This window comes from Pollicipes pollicipes, unplaced genomic scaffold (assembly GCF_011947565.3).
Source record: "Pollicipes pollicipes isolate AB1234 unplaced genomic scaffold, Ppol_2.1 Scaffold_3447;HRSCAF=4054_pilon_pilon_pilon, whole genome shotgun sequence".
Lineage (NCBI taxonomy): Eukaryota > Metazoa > Arthropoda > Thecostraca > Pollicipedomorpha > Pollicipedidae > Pollicipes > Pollicipes pollicipes.
This window is the reverse complement of record NW_023596297.1, coordinates 25005132-25023837: the sequence shown is the minus strand read 5'-3', so window position 1 is coordinate 25023837 and position 18706 is coordinate 25005132. Positions and strand designations below refer to the sequence as shown.

General features: G+C 48.6%; 1 protein-coding gene across 1 annotated transcript in view; it reads left to right on the top strand.

The window, feature by feature from the left end:
• Positions 1–18706, top strand: part of LOC119092338 (lysosome membrane protein 2) — a 67262-nt gene that overhangs the window by 29776 nt on the left and 18780 nt on the right. The window lies entirely within an intron of this gene.

The following is an 18706-nucleotide window of genomic DNA, read 5'->3' as shown; positions in this document are numbered from 1 at the left end:
GCACAATCTCGTACGGCTCCAACCGGTCTCGTGTGGCCTCCGTCCCGCTGATTTCACCAGGTTGGCCGTGGTTTTGTGACGTCATCGTACAGTCAGCTTTAAGTGCTGGCGACCTTCCCTTTCTGGACATAATCAGCTGACCGCCGGGTTGCAAATACGTCGGCTGATGCGAAATGGATGAGCGGCCGGCCTAGGGGAGCCGCTAGTTGTTGTCATCATGTGAACCCCAAAGCTGGAGGAAAATGATAGAGACATTAAAAAATTATGGTGCATACGCGAACATCACTTCCGTGTGGCTTCCTGGCTACATCCATATGATCCAGGCCATTTTTGAAAGTGCGAGGCCTATAGCGGCGATACCGAAGGCAGCGTTTGTTATTACCCTTGCTTAACGAGGAACTGCAAACCATGCAGCCCACAAATTATTTAGCATGTCCTTGCAGTGGAATCTCGACTCACCTGGCTGTCTTGAGATAGTCCTCCATCTTGGAGCTGTGCGTTCAGGAACTGGATGATTGAAAACACTATCTTTTTTGCGTCGGACATTGACGATGTTTAGTGAACAATGATGAAAGGAAAGCTAGAAGACCTCACACGGGGTCTTGTGGCTACTTGGAATCGTCTGGATGTAGTTAAAGCGGTTTAAGACAATGCCCCCCTCGAGCAGGCAAAGGCGCCCACAGAAAATACTAATGCAATACAGCAACTGAAATGACCGAGCCCCAGCGCCGGCATCCGCCAACTACAGCCAAGGCCCCATGTGCGGAGTGGTCACCAAGGAATCTGCCAGCAACGTGTCAACCGCTAGTGACGTCACTGGAAGTCACTTATTGGCGCCCCAAAATGGGCAGTAAATAGGTGGTCGAGATTTCGTGCACTGAAGCCCATGACCCACACCCGGGTGTTTTCGAAGCAATATCTTATCGTACACCATATCTCCGTAAATATGAAGTAAACACTAACGAGAAAGACCCACGTACATGTTGTAACCATAGGCGTAGCAGCGTTTCAAAAAGTGTGGGGGCCAAGCTCAGGGCGTACTTCAGGAACTTTTTCTGTTTTTTTTCGGAAGCAGCCCTGATGACCGGGGGCAGGGGGTAGAGATGGGAGGTGTTATCGGTCTTTATTCAAATGTCATGGCTGCTATGCTAGATATGCATCAAGAGCTGTTCCTCATCAGTGCACAATCTTGCCCACTCGATTCATCTGTCATTCTGTAAATAACGCTATCCAGCTTTCCAAGACGATTCGTCCATTTCAACATTGCGTTTTCTGGGGAGGCGAAATTCCAAGAATGTTATCTGGGTTCTTCAAACAGAGGTAAAGAGCAGAATTTTAACAGAATTTTAAACTTCAAACAGAATTTTATCTTCAAAGAGGTTCACAGCCTACTGACCCGATCGTTGTCAAACTGTTACCATTGGATGTGCCATGCTTGATTTCCTCTTGCAGTCAAAAAGTTGGTGACCCTAGGTCGGTGCAAAAGTGGTCAAATTTCACATGATTTAAGCCTCTCTCTTCCAAATAATTCACAGCTCATAACCTGTCGAACTGATTGCTGCCAAACCTTCTCCATTGGATGCGCCATACCAGATTCACCGTTGCAGTCAAGAATTCGGTGACCTTAGGTCCGGTCAAAAGCCGTCAAATTTCACGAATTCCAAAATTTCTGCTGGCAGACAACTCATATCTCAGAATGTCCAAGGCCGATAGCCGCGAAACCTTGCTATTCAGTACGTCATTTACCCTGATTCTCCGTTGAAGCTGCAAGTATAGTGCTATTTTCAATAATACCTTTTCCTTGTATGCTTGTTCCCAAGAAAACGTGCAACTTGGTTGGGCTGGCTTTATGAGCTTGATTTTCCCCTCAGTGGCGGTGTTGCACTAAAATCGCGCGCAGATTTGTGCATGGCATCGCCGCAAATTAGCAGAACCGAACGCAACATCGCGTGAACGTGGAGCACGTGGTGGTGCGTGACTGATCAACGTGTGTGGTGTGCGAATACCGTTTTTTTGCGATTATGCGCATGCCTCCTCAGGAGTCTTTTGTTGGTTGCTGGTTCCAAGTCGTTCAGAAGTCAGCCGAATCGAACTGAGCCTAAGTCGAGACGGATCGGTTTGGTCAGTCTCCTGCTATGACAGATCAGTGACCTCAGACCCGTCTTAGAGGCATGCTTTCTGCACACTGTGTATAGCTTGTTTCGGAGGCACAAGTCCCAGAGGCAAACAAGGGCAAAACTGGCAGAAAAGACGTCACTGCTTTGGTCAACGAGAACCTTGAACTTAACCGTGCGTGTTGCGCGCCGCCGTGTTAATTCTTGATTCAATGATTACAACTGTCCCGAGTGTGCTGAATTAAATATGTCTTGTACAGTGTACTTTGTGTGTCTTCGCTCACCAAAAAAGACGATGGCGCCCTTGCATTTGCACAAAATCTGTATAAATGTTTTTGCTGTAATGTGCACGACCGCAAAAATGCAACTAAAATGCCCGCTCGCTTGAGTACTACAAAAACAGCAAAAACATATGGCTTCCTGGCATATATTGCAACTGCCAGGTATGTCCCATCGAATGGTGAAGGTTTGGGGATAATCGGAGCAACAGGCTCTGAATGAGTACAAGTAAGTAAGAATTTTGGACTTTGGGAAATTTGACGACTTTTGACCTGACCTGGCGTCACCGAATTTTAAAGCACAGAAGGGAATCAGTTATGGTGCCTCCAATGGTTAATACTTCACAGTGATCGGTGCAGTAGGCTCTGAAATCTGAGTTGTCCGCATTTGCATGTAAAGTTTTCTTTTCGCGCATTCGCGGTGTTTGGTCTCATGTCGGGTCTTGATATTGCCTCCCCATGTCTAACCTCATTGAACGGATTCGACTGGTGAAGGTTTAAAGGCAATTGGACCAGCCGTTTCCGAGAACGTATGTGCCTGCTTCATATGCCGTTTTTGAGACCGTGACAACTTATTTACTCATAGTGTTCCGCTTGGCAAACTGGCGACGGCCGAGCAGGCGCAGGTGAGCTCCCTCTCTTATGCAAGGCACTCCATCAATCGTATAAAAAATGCAGGAGTTAGGCAAGATAGCCCGTTCCTTTCGCCGCTGGATGACTGTGCTCTCTTTTAAATTCTCTACTTGAAAAAAATTTATCCTTGAATAGGCGTATCCAACTTTTTTGATAAGTGAACCCTTGCAGTAGTTAAAGTGTACTAAACGCACCCATTTCAAGCCCCCTTGGTCACCAAAGGCCCTTGTAAGCGCCGCATTTCGAAGAGCTGCCAGCTTCTTTCAAAAATGTTAAGGCTACAGCTGGAAGTTTGATATATTTAGACTGTCTGCAAAAGTGGGAAACAACATCGCAAAAATGTCTCCGCGGCCTTGATTGAAGAAAAGCTGTGCTTAGATTTTACGTTCCATCACCATTTGATGGCGTTTATTTTTTGCGGATTTTTTTTATCTCAACATTTATTACCCGCGCGCGGAGAGGGCAAGAGTCTGCCTTCAGCAGCCATGTTTCGTGGCTGCCAGGTGGCACTGCAGCAGGTTTTTACGATGAAGCCATTATTCTATTGGTATGATGCTCTGACAGCGCGTTATGCAATATCGCTAGGTCGGCCGCAGCGGCGATTTGAGAACTTACGGCAGCCATTTAAAAATGCCTGCTGCCGTGTGCGGCGGATGAGCCCGCGTGCGCCTGACGGACTGGCTGGTGCGGGCGATTTACACAGATACGTCGTCTAAATTGAAACATCCTTACATGTGTGCGGAGGCTGTGATCTTTCCGTGCGGGAGTTTTCGTGGGAGCAATATCCACCGGCAATGTAAATATCACATCGGCAGAAATTACATTTTGGTTTAGATCACCCCATAACAGCGTGGAGATGCTGGCGGCAGGCTTGCACATTGAATCATGGCCTTAGGGGGAGAACAATTATTATAATTAAGCTGAAAGATTGTGACTTGGTGTATTCGATGGGACCGGCATTGGATCGTCAGCTGCTAGCTAAACAACCCCGTCCGATTTTTAGTTGGATTTTTTCTGACGGTCCCCGACAGCGCAATGCTGTCGGGGACCTGCGGGCTGGCTAGAGCCCGCATTGCAGAGGTCAAGTCACAATCTCCCAGTCCCATTATACGTCTTTGTCTCGAGCCGCCGTGTTATGGCCATGACTGCATGTAGGTCGCCGTTAGCTCTGCGCCGTTAGGGGGTAATTTGAACAAAAAGGTTCATGTACGCCGATGCAAGATTTCCATTGCTCACTGAGAGTGCTCCCCCAATATCATCGTTACCGGCAGGGTTTCACCTACCGCACAGAAGTAAACGTTTGAAACTCGACGCCGTATCATAGCCAAGCTCACCTCCAGCCGGGTGGTCAGCACGCACTGATACGCCGTCCGGGGATCGGCCGATAAAAAATTGAAGCGGGGTCGGACGAGTGTTTTACTGGCAGCTGATAGATACCAGTCCCATCGAATGCACCAAGTCACAGCCTTCCACACTAACAACAAGCATTTTTCCGGACCGCCGTACTATGGCCATAGTTTTATGTACAGACAGGCCGCCGTCAGCCCTCGCTATCAAGAAGTGATTTGAAAAAGGTCCTGTCTGCCGATGCAAAATTTCTTAGTGCCAGCCGATAGTTAAACCGCAATAAGAGCGTTACAGCTTTGTTGCAGGTCTACTGCGCACACCTCAAATTATTTAACCAGATAATAATAAAATTATTATTTTCTGAAATTGGACGTCGCATCTGTGTAAATACCCCATCAGACGGCCCGTCATCATTGAGTGACGCGCTGTCGGGGGATCATCCTTAACAAGACGAAACCTAAATCGGACGATTACGTCGTGCTGGAAGCGGGTTGTCCGATGCCACCCGTGTTAAATAAACCAAGTCACAATCTTTCGTTTTAATTATAAATATATTCCCGGGTCGCGACAATATGTACATCACACTGTGTGCAGGCAGGACGTCGTCAGCTGTACGCTGACGGGGGATGATTTGAACAAAAAAGGGACGTGTGCCGATACAATAGTTATATTGCTGACTACAAGTGCCACTACAAAAGCATCGTTACGGCAAGTTTGCACCTCCCGTGCATAAATAAATGTGTCTCCAAATAGACGTCGCATCTTTGCAAATCACTCCACAAACCCACCCGTCAGCACTGAGATACACGCTGTTATGGAATAGTCTGAAAAATTGAAACAAAAATCGGTTCAAAGTGTTATGCTGTCAGCTCATAGCCAAATACAATGCCAGTCCTAGTAGTACTAATACAATGCCAGCGAAACGTGCGAAATTAGAAGTATTTTTACCAGGCCGCCATATTATGGTCATGACTTTATGCGCGGGCAGGCCGCTGACAGCTAGTGGGACGTCAGCAGCGGGAGAACTTCAGCAGTTGTGGTACGTCAGCAGTTGTGGTACGTCAGCAGGAGGGGCATTTCAACAGTGATGGGACGTGAGCTGAGGTGGAATTGCCGCGCTCCTCACTGTCTTCGGCAACGCTAGAGAAAGGTGACAGTAGTTGCCCTGTGGTTTTTTTCAGTTGATTACCCGAGCCCCCGTGCAGTGCAACACAAGCGTGATTACCTGCACCTCAAGGCTCGTGCTGTCAAGCGGCTGGTTGCGGCCGAGTGGCCGGGACTAGCACCGCTGCGGTGGTTGTGCTGTGAAACAACGGTGCCGGCATCAAGGTGATGCCGGCCCGAACTGACAGAAAGGGAAATGCGTCCAGAGAGGGAGGGATCACGAGGAGCGAGAAATCCTCCGTTGCCAGGTTGTAAGGTATATTGTCATTCTCAACACGGTTTCGCCTTATTTGTTTGGGGCGTTTCGGCCCGTCCGGGCCATTTCACACCAAGAAGATATCTTTTTAATTCAGTGTAATTGTGTGCGTGAAAAATGTGTACGTTTATTGACTTCTACATAGCTTGAACCAAACCAGTAAGTCTGAGAAAGTTAAAGAGAACTTTAAGCAAGTGAGTATGGTCATCGCCAAGAACTCATTTTGCAAACAATTCGACATTCTGTCCACGACAATAGGCCTGCATATATTTACGTTGTTGTTGATGCTTGGTGTACTCAATAATAATTTGTTTAAACGAAAATGGATGACTGCATGGCTGAAATTGGCGACGAGAGTGATCTAAGTACTATGTGTAAGTGTAGTGTGTCCAATTCGTGTGTTCAATTCAAAACGGGCCAACGCTTTCTCTTCTAAACGGTCTTCACGGTGTGCTGATGGTCAAGGGATAATATCGAGTCTGATACCATGAAGTTGTGCTCTGGTTGTATTGGTCTACTGTCGTGGCCAAAAAAGTTTTGTCAGCGTGCAAATATAATATTTCGTATATGCGTCATCAATGCGGATTTCTATGATGTGAGGGACTGCCAAAGCTTTCCTGGCTAGTTCATCAGCCTGTTCATTGTCCGTGACGCCTGCATGTCCTGGAATCCACAACAAATTGATGTTCATGCCCTGTGGGCGTAATATGTGATACAGATTGATGATGTTACCAAGGAGGTGGTGAGTGAAGCCCGGGTTGATAAGTGATTGTAAACCTGCCTTCGAATCCGAACAGGTCACTGTTGTCCTCGTTGTATGGGTGTGTTGTTACATTTGCTGTAACGCAGGAAGAAGAGCGAATAATTCAGAAAAAACTGAGGTGCCATCCGGTAACCAAAATTTTGACGGTAATGTTCAGTGTAAATTACTGCACACCCGGTGAGGTTATTGGCCTTGGAGCCATCGGTATTAACAACACAGCTTTTTCGATTATTTGCAGTTAGACGATTAAATGTCTGTTAAACACGAGTTGTGAAAAAACGTTTGTAATCGTCAACAAAATGAGGGGTCAACTGCCATGATGTATTGTTAAAGCAGGTGGCACGGAAGAAGGCGGTAACACAAGGTGAAGAGTGGTGCAGCCGACAATGTTGCGAGATGCTATGCTCATCCCTGATCGGCTTTCCGTCGGCCCTGTTTAGTGGTGGTAAATGTGAGGTAAGATATGTAAAGATTCAATCGCTGGGTGATTCGGATTTTGTTGCCCTTTTGTGATCCATCGCAATACTTGTTCCAGTCGTCGGAGGGCTACAGACATAATGTGGGTGTCAATCTCAAGAGATGAAATTGAAGAAGTGCACAATACTCCTTGTTCAATTCGCAAAAACGTGTTTTGTATGGTGGATAGAGGTTGAAGAGCGTGTTGGTTTCCTCCCGCGCATACCACGGAGCCGTATTCGATGACGGGGAGATTTAAGTATTTATACGGAAGTAAAAGCGTTTGGTGGCCCGCCCCGTACCGTGACAGGGACATACATTAAAAGACAAGATTTTATGCATCTGGAGCAAACACGTCTCACGTGCTTTCGTCTCGATAATATTGGGTCATGCACAACGCCGAGAAATTTGAAAGACGAAACGAAAGGAATGTAATGTCTACCTAATCGGAGCCGAAAATAAGGAGTGTCACGCAATTTTTTTTGCTGAAAATCATAACAGCAGATCTGGGGGCGGAGAAGCGGAACCCGTAACACGCTAGTCACTGCTGCACCTTGTTTAGGGTGGTTTGGAACCGTGGCAGCGACTGGTCAAACTCTGCGTCGGAGCACCAGATTGTGCTATCGTCCGCAAAAAGTAAAGAGGAATTGTCCGGTGGTAATGGGTCAGATAAACCGTTATCATGAAATTACAGAGAATCGGTGAGATGCAGCTCCCCTCTGTGAGTCTGTTATCTAGATGGTGAGTGCCAGAAAGGGCGGAGCTGCATCTTATACGAAATGGCCCGGTGCCAGAAAGAAGTCCAATGAGGTGATGAGCTAAATGGCCCTACACCTGGATGTTGAATAGAATTGCAGGTTTAAAGGCAGGTTTAAAGAAAACAAACTTAAGACACATCCATTTATCAATCAACACAATATATGCATACAATGCGTAGCAACGCATGCTTCAGCCACCTAGCGGTGACCCGCATGTCGCAGTGTTGACCTCGCGCCGCTACACCACCCCCTCCCCAGACGCGTCACCGTCCGAAGGTGACATGCAGAGCGCCGTACCGCACCGGGGAACCACTTGGCGGCCGTATCCCGTACGGACGGCCGGACGAGCTAAGTCCTCGAAACCGCCCTCGTTCGGCGGGAGCGCTAGGTTTCCACGCGCGGTGGCGGCCGGCGTTTGTGGATCTCCAACCGCGTCTCGCACCGCGTGGGCGCGCGGGGTAGCGGCCCGCGTTGGCCGCTCTGGCGCCGGGAACAGCAGCAGCCGTGGGCCACCCACTAGGTCCGCGCCAGCGGCAGACTGGCGAGAGGTCCGGGTGACGTGGCGTGGCTGGGTGGTGGATACAGAAAAGCATGTTTGATGCGGTCCACGACGACAACTTCCTCTTTGTTCTTGCTCCAGATGGGGATTGTTTTCGACGACCGGCTGCTCACTAGGAATGGGCCGTCGTAGGGCGGCTCTGGTGGTGTGCGGGAGGCGTCTCGCCGGACGAAAACATGGGTGAGGTTTGAGAAGTCTTTGAGAACGAAGGTTGCCATCGGTGGCTGCTGGCGTGGCTGCACCGGGCGGAGTTGCCGCATGGCTCGCCGGAGGATGTCGACGTAGGACGCCGTGTGCAGCGGCGCCGTGCACGGCGGGTGGCTTAAAAAATTATCCTGGGAGCCGGGACGTCGTGCCGTACACGAGCTCCGCAGACGTGCAGCCCAAGTCCTCATTAAGAGAGTGAACACACGCCGACCAGAACCAGTGGCAGGAGATCGATCCAGCGAGATGCCGCGTCTGCCGCCTGTGGAGCGGCCTTTAGCTGTCAGCGGAACCTCTCCACCATGCCGCTGCTCTCCGTATGGTACTGGGTAGTGCGATGCCTGGTGCAGCCAAGCAGAGCCGATAAGCGTCGCCAGAGAACAGGCATAAACTGGGCACTGCGGTCAGTGGTGACCTGTGCCGACACTCCAAACCGAGCCACCCAGCCGACGACGAAGGCGCGGGCGATCGTGACCGCCCGGATGTCCGCCACAGGAATGGCTTCCACCCAGCGGGTGGACCGGTCGACGCACGTCAGTGGGTACGTGTGACCGTCCGACGGGGGAAGTGGGCCGACAACGTCGATGTGGACGGCGCCAAATCGAGCGTCGGGCGGCAAGAATGAGTGCCAATGAGTCCAATGAGGTGGTGATCTCGCGGTATGGTGACACGTTGGGGCGTACATACACGGCATTAACATATCTGGTCACATGGACTCAAATGATTACACGCCACATGACCTAGAAAAGGCGCGAGTGAACAAGACGCGAGGTGCTTTAGGTATAGGATCGAAGTGTTGGATCAAGCGCTAAACGCTACGGTGCCAGGGCACGCACCACCTGAGTCGCACCGGCGCGGCGCGATTCAGGTGGTGCGGCGTTGATAAGTCGCCTGTATCGGCGTTGGCGGCAGCAGTCGGAGCGCACCGCCAGCCCGATTACAAAAACGACACTCGATCTTATATCAGGTGGTGTGGCTGGTGGGGTCGTGGGCCCACTCCGTCTTCGGACATGGCGCGCGACGGTCACGGAGACTGGCTAGCCGTGCCGACGTACGAGCTGGCCGGCGGCCGGCCGGTCGTCGCTCGTCGAGCGCGCCTCGCCCTCTGCTGCCGCACCTGCTGCCCAGGTCAGAGACGGCCACCGCCTGCGGCGCGAGCTGCTGGACGACTAGAGTCAGCGCCGTGTGAGCCGGGTGGCCGGCGGATGGCTGGCGTCAGCGTCTGCAGCACCCGGACGGAGGGGGGGGGGGGGGGGGGGGCAGCGGCCGGCTAAATTTCCGACCTGTTCAGCATCCATGATCGGGTGGCCCCTATCTGCCATGGCCCGATCTGATGAGCCCTAATGATCGGGTGGAGACCACCGGCCGTGGCCCCAATCTGTTCATCCTCCATCCTAGGTTGAGACTGCTGACGGTGGCTCAGATCTGCTTAGCCTTCTGGACAAGTCGGGACTCGGCCTGAATGTGGCGAACCCCTTCAGTTGTTTGTTTTTTTTGTTTTGTTTTTGGTTGGCACGAGCCGTGTCGCTGGCCCCTGTTGGCCTGTGTCCGGCGCTCCCTGCCTTCCGTTGGTGTCTCTTTGCCGATCGTGCTCTCGGACAGACCGGATGCGAGGGCATCACATACGCGTCTCCGAAGCATCTTTGGTGCGCTGATGGCAGTTGTCGCTCCATTCAGCTGGTGCCGCTGGGGCTGTGTCTGTTTTTTCTCTAACCATGCCTGAAGTTTGAAGCCTAAATTTTGTTTTTCTGAAGCTTCCGTCGTTGAGAAATTCATCCTGTACAGTCCCTTCGAATCTTTTATGGATTGGTGTATCATGTAGGGCACGCAAGTGGCAAACATGTTTATTAAACATGGTCTCATCCTCTCTTGCCAGAAATTATTTCCTGAGGACATAGTAAGCGCGGCGTCCCTTCGCGCGGTCGCCTTCCTCACGGACTACCGCACGTCTACCGCTTGCCTCTACCTCACCGTTGTCTGCCCACGTTCTCCGTGCTTGCTGTCCCACACTTCCGCCTTCTCGACTCCGCCATCCCACACCATGTCGGATACCGTCTGTCCCTCCGCAACTTCTTTACTCTCCGCTGTGCTCCAGCTTATCATCCTCTCGCTGGTTTCTCCCTATGCCGATATATGTCTATATATATGTTTTCTATGTATACATGCTATCCACGGATATATATATATATATATATATATATATATGTATATATGTGTATGTATATATAGGTGTATGTGGGCAGAAAATTGCTCTCTTTACAAGTGTTGCTAAAGACCTGGGCGTACAGAACTTAAATAAGCTTTTACTCCACGTCCTTTAGTTTTATGATTATGGTTGCCTGCTCATTGAGACTGAAAAGTAACTCGCCGATGCTTGGCATCTATCGATTGCACTTATGTTTCGAAATAACGTATTCCATTTTCAAAGGTACACACATACAACATACAAGTGACGAATAAGTGATAACATGTTACAGTTGGGTATAACCAGTAAGGCATAACAATTAGGTATCATCAAAGTTAAGTTCGATGGTCAAATTGTACAGAGTCCAAATTAGGTGGCTGCCATTTCTTTAGAAGCATAAGAATTCAAGCTGCAGAACGCTTGCTAAATAGTCAGATATACCATCTACGGATGGCATCGATCGTCCCTAAATGAGATGAAGGGTGACTTATTCTTCGGAGAAAGACCAGGGGAACGGATATATATTTCCATTGTCCTGGTTTTTCCCCGAGGAATAATGCTGCTACTTCTGTCTTATCTATGGGAATAATGATCCTCGCAAATACACTGAACAAGTCGTTTCTGGCAAGGTCGTCTCGGGTGAGGTTCTGGCCGTGTTCTTTTCGCACGTGCTCTCTTCGAGCATCGTTAGCCAAGCGCATTGTCAACCATATTGAAAGTATGGTGATAATGACACCAACGTAAGTCGATTGTTTTAGGAGCCTGCAATCTCCCATGTCACAGAGAAATTGGTAAACGGCGTTGATTTGCTTCAAGGGGTCAGAGTTGGCTGTGAGGTTATTTTTCACGATGGGTTGAGTGACCTTTCTGTTTTCGTAGTAGGAGGTGAGTGTTTTCTTGTCCTGGCTGATTGGCTTGACGTTTTCAGGTATGATTTTCTTGAGTATAGGCTCGTCTGTCTCATGCCTTTAAACATTTGATTCTGACATAAAAGCTTGATTGGATTAAGTTGATGTTTGATGGCGTCAGTTTTCGTCTGGTATCATGACGTAAAGCTGCTGGTCTCATAGTCGATAACACTGTTTGATTCGTCATTGTTTACTAGGATTCGCTGGATGCGGTGCAGTTCGCTGTGTAGTTGCGTCCAATCAGAGCAGAGTTTGCAGGCTTTTCGGAGGTAGGAGCGCACTACACTGGTCTTGTACCGGTCAGGGCACTGGCTTTTGGCACTGAGGCATCGTCCAGCATCTGTTCGTCTTTTGTGCACTGTTGTCACGAATCGTTGTTGGTCAGCAGAGATGTTTATATCTAAAAATGGAATGCCGTTATTGACGCTTAGTTCGTATGTGAATCGATGGACCGAAGCTTGTTCCATTGCATTTTTTGGTTCGATCAGATGGCTTTCGTCGCGAATGTCCACGAAAATGTGATCGACATATCGTGCGTGAAGTGCAAGACGGAGGGTGCATTTCTAAGGGCTTTTTTCCACGTGGCACATGAAGGCGTTGGCAAAAAGCGGTCCTAGGGCACCCCATGGCCACTTCATTCCATCGTCTGTTGATTTTGCCGTCTGGTGCATGAAATGGTATCTTTGTCGTACATGCTTGAAGGAGGTTTTCCAGAAGGGAGGGACTGCGTTTAGGAGTAGGGATGGTTGGGTGGCGATAGGTGCTTTTAAGTAGGATTTGTATCGTCCCTTCCACCGGAACGTTGGTAAAAAAAATCCAAACGTCTAGTGATGCTAGTAAGCCAGACGGTTCGTGCTTTTTAGGATGTCCGAGAACTCGTCCGCTGGCTTCAGGCCATACTTCATAGGAGTGTACGGTGCAATGAAGTAGTTGAGTTGCTTGGCCAGTTGGTATGTTGGCGTTGGGCATTGTCAAATGATCGGGCGCAGCGGGTTTCCTGTTTTGGGAATTTTAACATTGCCATTGGCGTAGCCGGGGTGGTATTCACCTATAACCGTCTGGATATGAACGCCATCCCTGTCAGCACTGGCGCGGTCGATCAGCTTGCTTGCTTTGGTTTTCAAAAGCTATAGTTATAGACAGACGTCTGACATTATAAGACAGACGAGCGTATATTCAAGAAAATAATAGCTGAAAACGTCAAGCCAGTCAGCAAGGACGACAAAATAACAATCACCATCTGCTACTGGAACAGAAAGAGCACGCAACCCATCGTGAACAACAGCCTCACAGCCAACTCTGGCCCCTTGAAACAAATCAACGCCGTTTACCAATTTCGTTGTGACACAGGAGATGGCAGGCTCCTAAAGCAATCGACTTACGTTGGTATGACTACCACCACACTTTCAAGGCGGCTGACAATGCACTTGGCTGACGGGACTCCAAAGAGAGCACGTGCGAAAAGAACACGGCCGGAACCTCACCCGAGACGACCTTACCAGAAACACTACCATCATAGCATCGCCATCAAACTGGATGAAGCTTTATGTTCTGGAGGCTGTCACGATCAAAGCGTCATCACCAGAACTACAGGCAAACTAACCCCTTAGTCACCCTTCACCTCATTTAGGGACGATCGGTACTATGCGTAGATGGTACATCTTACTGTTAAGCTCGTGTTTTACCGCTTGAATTCGTATGCCCCTTAAAAATGTCAGCCACCTAATTTAGACTCCATACGATTTGACAATCGAACTTAACTTGATGACGCCTAATTGTTATACCTTGCTGACTTAAGCCAACTGTGATATGTTATCACATATCTGTCGCGTATATGGCGTATACGTGTGCTTTGAAAATTGAACATGTAATTCTAAGACGTCAGTACAATCAATAGATGCTAAATATCGGAGAGTTGCCTTTTAGTCTCAGTGATAAGCCGACAAAATAATAAAAAACTAGAGCAAATGAAGAAAAAGGTTATAAAATGTACCTGCGCCAAGGTCTGTAACAACACACAGTTTGTGTACAATGTATATATATACATACATACATAAATATATATATACATATATATATATATATATATATATATATATATATATATATATATATATACATTGTGGGTCTTACATCACAACTAAGTTTCAAGTCTGAGCCGACGTTTACCCATGCTCTTACAGTAGGGGGTACTGAAAACACATTTGCGTGCACACTATAACGTCCACTCACCAGAAATACGTTAGTCATGGACACTAACATACTTGCGCGTACCACCGATCATAGACGCCTTACAACGCTTGAAACATTGTTCATCGCAGACAGGGCACCACCATCAGCGTACAATACCAACAACTCACACAACTATCATTCTACAACGTGGGACTAACAGGATATGCGCACTTTCCCGTTACGCAAACCCTTAACCAATAAGGTATAAAACAAAACCTGCTCCCGAAATATTCATATTCACACATATGTATAAACATACATAAAGTCTCACTACCCTCCCAACTTGGTGCCTCTAGCTCTATTAGATTTTGAGAGCTTAATCTGGTCAAACAGGGGCTCAACCCGCTCCGACCCGCGAGCGTGTTGCATTCAACCAGTCGCCGGGGGCTTATTACCTTAGCTCCGATTCGCCGTTTTCATAATGCCGACTGGTAGGGGGGGGGGGGGAGAGTTCTATGCTATCTCCCTATCAGGGTGAGGATTAATTTCCGTCCCCGTCCTTTCCCCATGGGCAGAGACGTGTCCCCGCTCTCACCGTCGAGTCGCATGACATCACGGGCCCACGTTTGTGTTCTGCCTGTGTTCTGTTGCCCCTGGGTGATGCGCACCTCTGTTCCTGGTCACGTGTCTCTGACGAATTCGCTGTGTTTCAGGCTGCGCGCTGGTCACCGGCCTTCTGCTCCTCGTCGTCTGTTTGCTCGCGGTGATATTTATGCAGGCGTATGTGGAAGCCTATGTCAATAAGGTGAGCTCAGAGATCTTCGTATATCAGGGCATCGCCCCTCGGAAGCAGCGGGCAATGAACGGGCAGAGTCGTGCTTTCTTGGGTCAAGTACCCACGATAAAGATACTGAATGTCTGCTAAGTAACGTTGTGCTACAATACGCAAACATATCCAGATCATTGTCCAAATGAAAAAAAATGTGTCATCGTGCTTGCCGCGCCAACATGTCATATATCAGTGAAAGGTGCCGCATCGGCTGACAAATACACGTGGCACCTCCTCACACTTCACAGTGCCTTGCATTTCGCTGAGAGGAGAGTTAGCCTAGTTATTGTTCCCTGTTGGCTGTCGACAGTCCTTTGAGTATGGTCGAACGACATTGCTGGTACAATGAAATGCTCAAATCAAGAGGGCGAGGAGTACAAGCACGAGGGGAGGGGGCACGAGGACTCCATTACATGACTCCATTAAGTCCCGAGGGATCTGAAGGGACTCTCAGGACCGGAGACCAGCCAGATCATGCGAGAACAAGGCCGGTGTTTGCGATTTACACTGTTTAAGATCCCTGGAACAGTGAGATACCCCTGCATCTGTAAGGAACCTGCAGTGCTCAACATGGTGTCCTATGTTGGCAGGGGGCCCAAGTCGACTAGGGGCATATTTGTTCAACAGGGACAGGGACAGGGTCATTAATGTAAAAGCGCTTCTTGCTTTCAACGGGGTTCGATGACAATGAAACGAGACATGGAAGCTTACGACACAAGAGTTCAGAATAATACCATAGAAGGACGTCCTGCGCCCGATGTATCCATAAAAGCCTCCCGTAAAAACCGCTGTAATGATTTGTTTATTTGTTGATTCGCTTATTTTCTTTATCGCAAGCGGAGCATCACTCCACTAGTAGGTGAAGTTGTTTCAATAAAATGCAATAAACACACAAGCACACACACAGTAGTAGCAGCATAGTCAAATGGTAACATCTCAAAGCTAAGTGAAGATGCTACAAAGTTAAAACATGCTTGATCACTCGAACTCTAAAAATGCAAAACTGTCACAAAAATATTCACGCTACCGTTGCTCGCTAAGAAAGTGCTTCTAACGACTGGCAGTCTGCAAAACAGACCGCTTCGTACTGTTCCCAAAGGAGCGCGAGTCGCAGCGAACAGAGTTCGGGTGCGGATCGAGGCGGCGCGAGCAAGGGGAAACAGCTTAACAAGATTTGAGGGGCACAAGACACACAAGATTGATAGCGCGCTCTGTGACAATCCACGATTCTCGTGCGATTCTCCGTTGGCCACGTGACAATGGCTTTACAATTTGCTATGAGTTGAAGGTCCAATACCATAAGAGGTGCTCGTCGGCACGTGATCTGTGTGCCAAACAAGATCCCAGGGCGCATAATCTGGAGAAGCTTACTTGCAAGTGTCTATTGCATTGCTCATGTGACATGTTACAGAGGCTCGCATTCAGTGAAGACTCGCCCACTTTCCAATCGTGGAAGAAGTCGCCAATACCGATCAAGCAAAACGTGTACTTTTTCAACCTCACCAACAAGGAGGAGTTCTTGAAGGGCTTGGCCAAGCCAAGGGTGCAGCAGGTCGGGCCGTACGTCATTGGGTAAGTACGAAATGAGCATGGGCTGTAGCGGAACACGAGTCCATGCATGCAACCTCTCAATGCCGTTTGGATCAACTTTTCTAGTTAGTTTTTGTTTTTATTTCCGACCACTTCACGAGACATTGCTCGAAACGCAGCTGTCAGGTACACGATACAAAACCAAAATGCATAAAGGTGACATAAAATGAAATGAATGAAAATAAAACAAAATGGGTGCTACACGTGCATGGAAAGACAATTGATATTGGTAATAATACCTATAATTGATATTGGACACAACATTAGTGTCATACGCAATGTCACATCATCACGCATCTCGTCATCTGTGGAAAATTTCTGCTGTGGCTCAATATAATCCTGTTGTCGAATCTCCAAGAAGTTCCGAGGCACTCCTGCTTCGGAGCTGGAGCAGCCGTTGGCAGACCAGTGCCGGTTCGTCACGGCCTGAGGACCCGCGCTGGCCCGCGGCGTGACTGGACGCGACGTCATGCGATCGTACACGTGCTGGGAGGGTCACCCCGACCCGGCACTACGCAGACCGTAGCAGCCATGCGTGAGGAAATCTTGGACAAATGGGGGCAGGTCTGCACCGCGCATGGTGTGTGCGGCTGTGCTGTCCGTATACGATCACGCACGCATGTCAGAGGTACTGCCGGCCTGGACCAGACTCCTGCTTCGCCGACAAGTGATCGACACCAGCTGAATAACGAATTTCATAGGTAGGGGGTGAGCAGTCTCCAAGCTGCTTCGAATGTGGACGGATTCCGCGGGCAGGCTGGTGGTAAACAACGGAGCAGCTGCACACACTACCAAAGGAGGCAGCTCGGAATGCAAAAAACCGGGCGACACGACACATGTGCCGTGTTGAAATCAACTAACACATGAACAACTGAATATACTACAGGTCAAAACAAACATCGGCTTCATCGCGTTCAAAAAGGCTACAGAGACCATTTTCATTGAGCAGAAGTTGTGAACGATTCGGGAGAGGAGGAATCTGACAGATATAAGCTCAGCATAACCAAAGGTGCACACTATACCACCTATTGTAGCTTGCGCCAATTGAGTCTCTCTCTTTCTCTCCCTCTCTCTCCCTCCCTCTTTCTCTCTCTCTCCCTCTGTCGCTCTCTCTCTCTCCCTCTCTCTCTCTCCCTCTCTCTCTCTCTCTGTCGCTCTCTCTCTCTCTCTCTCTCTCTCTCTCTCCTCTCTCTCTCTCTCTCTCTCTCTCTCTCTCTCTCTCTCTCTCTCTCTCTCTCTCTCTCTCTCTCTCTCTCTCTCTCTCTCTCTCTTCCCGCATAAAGCCATCTATAGGGGTGAGAAAGTGAAACAAGTGAACAAGTGAACTAGTGAGCAAGAGAACAAGTAAACAAACAAGCACTTTTCCGTTGGCGGAATGTCTGTCAATTTGGAACGGCGTAAATCGTCATCTAGAGCCAAATCTCCCAGAAACCGTTGTCATTTACATCTAAAAGCGATGAACCACACAAAACGAAAGCGGGCCAGTGGGCTTAAGGCCGGTGAGCACGTCAGTTCGGCTCAAACCTAAGACATCACATGTGCAGATAAAGACGAGAACACGTTTGGTCAGCGGCCGTATCGCAACCATAATTACGCTATTTCACGACATACTGGTGCAATATCAGTGATGGAGAAAAAGCCCTTGCATGGTTAAATCCATCCATAAAAAACACTCTCCATTGCTATCAGTTATAAAATTTTATGTTACGAACTGCATTATCTCAGGTTAAGAATTGCTATGTTGCGTCATATCACCTCCATTTTTCTATGCCTTTAACTGCAAAGTCTGAAACGAGATTTCATAGCCTCCCACCATGCCTAAAATATTCAAATTTCTAGCATTCTCAATCCCCCATCCAGAACCACCAACCAGACATACAACAATGAATACCTATTTCATGGCCTGGTGTACGTGGATGGCGGGTCAATGTCTGCGTAATGAGCCGCGCTGAGCGAGATTGGTTTAATATTTTGCATTTCGGGCGCCGTTCTTATTTCGTTATATGACTAACTTGTTTAATCTTTAATGCCATTATATTTTAGTACAGCGAATGAAACAACATAGGACCTTTTTAAGTGGAATTTGGACGGCGTGCATATCATATCTACCCATAGTATTTGTCCTCTAACCTGTTCTGAATATTATCGCGTATAGCAATCAAATATTCCAGTTATTGAGCTAGAACCTTATCACTGCATGTCACAAACTTGCGAATAAAAATAGAGCAAGGCTTAAACTACTTCTTGCAAAACGCAAGAAGTGTCATTAATGCTCTGCATCTCAACAGAGCGTGCGGTGCCAGTACCTCGCCGCAACGGCGGTGGACCGGTGGACCGATCAGTGGAGGGTCACTCTCGCGATCACTGGGACTGTCCAATGTGCGGCGCAGGAGCGGCTAGATATGTGACACAGGAGGGGCCGCGTGTCCAAGACAGGGACGGCCGTCGGGCACAGAAGACGCCTCGTGCCCGACACATGACAGACCATGT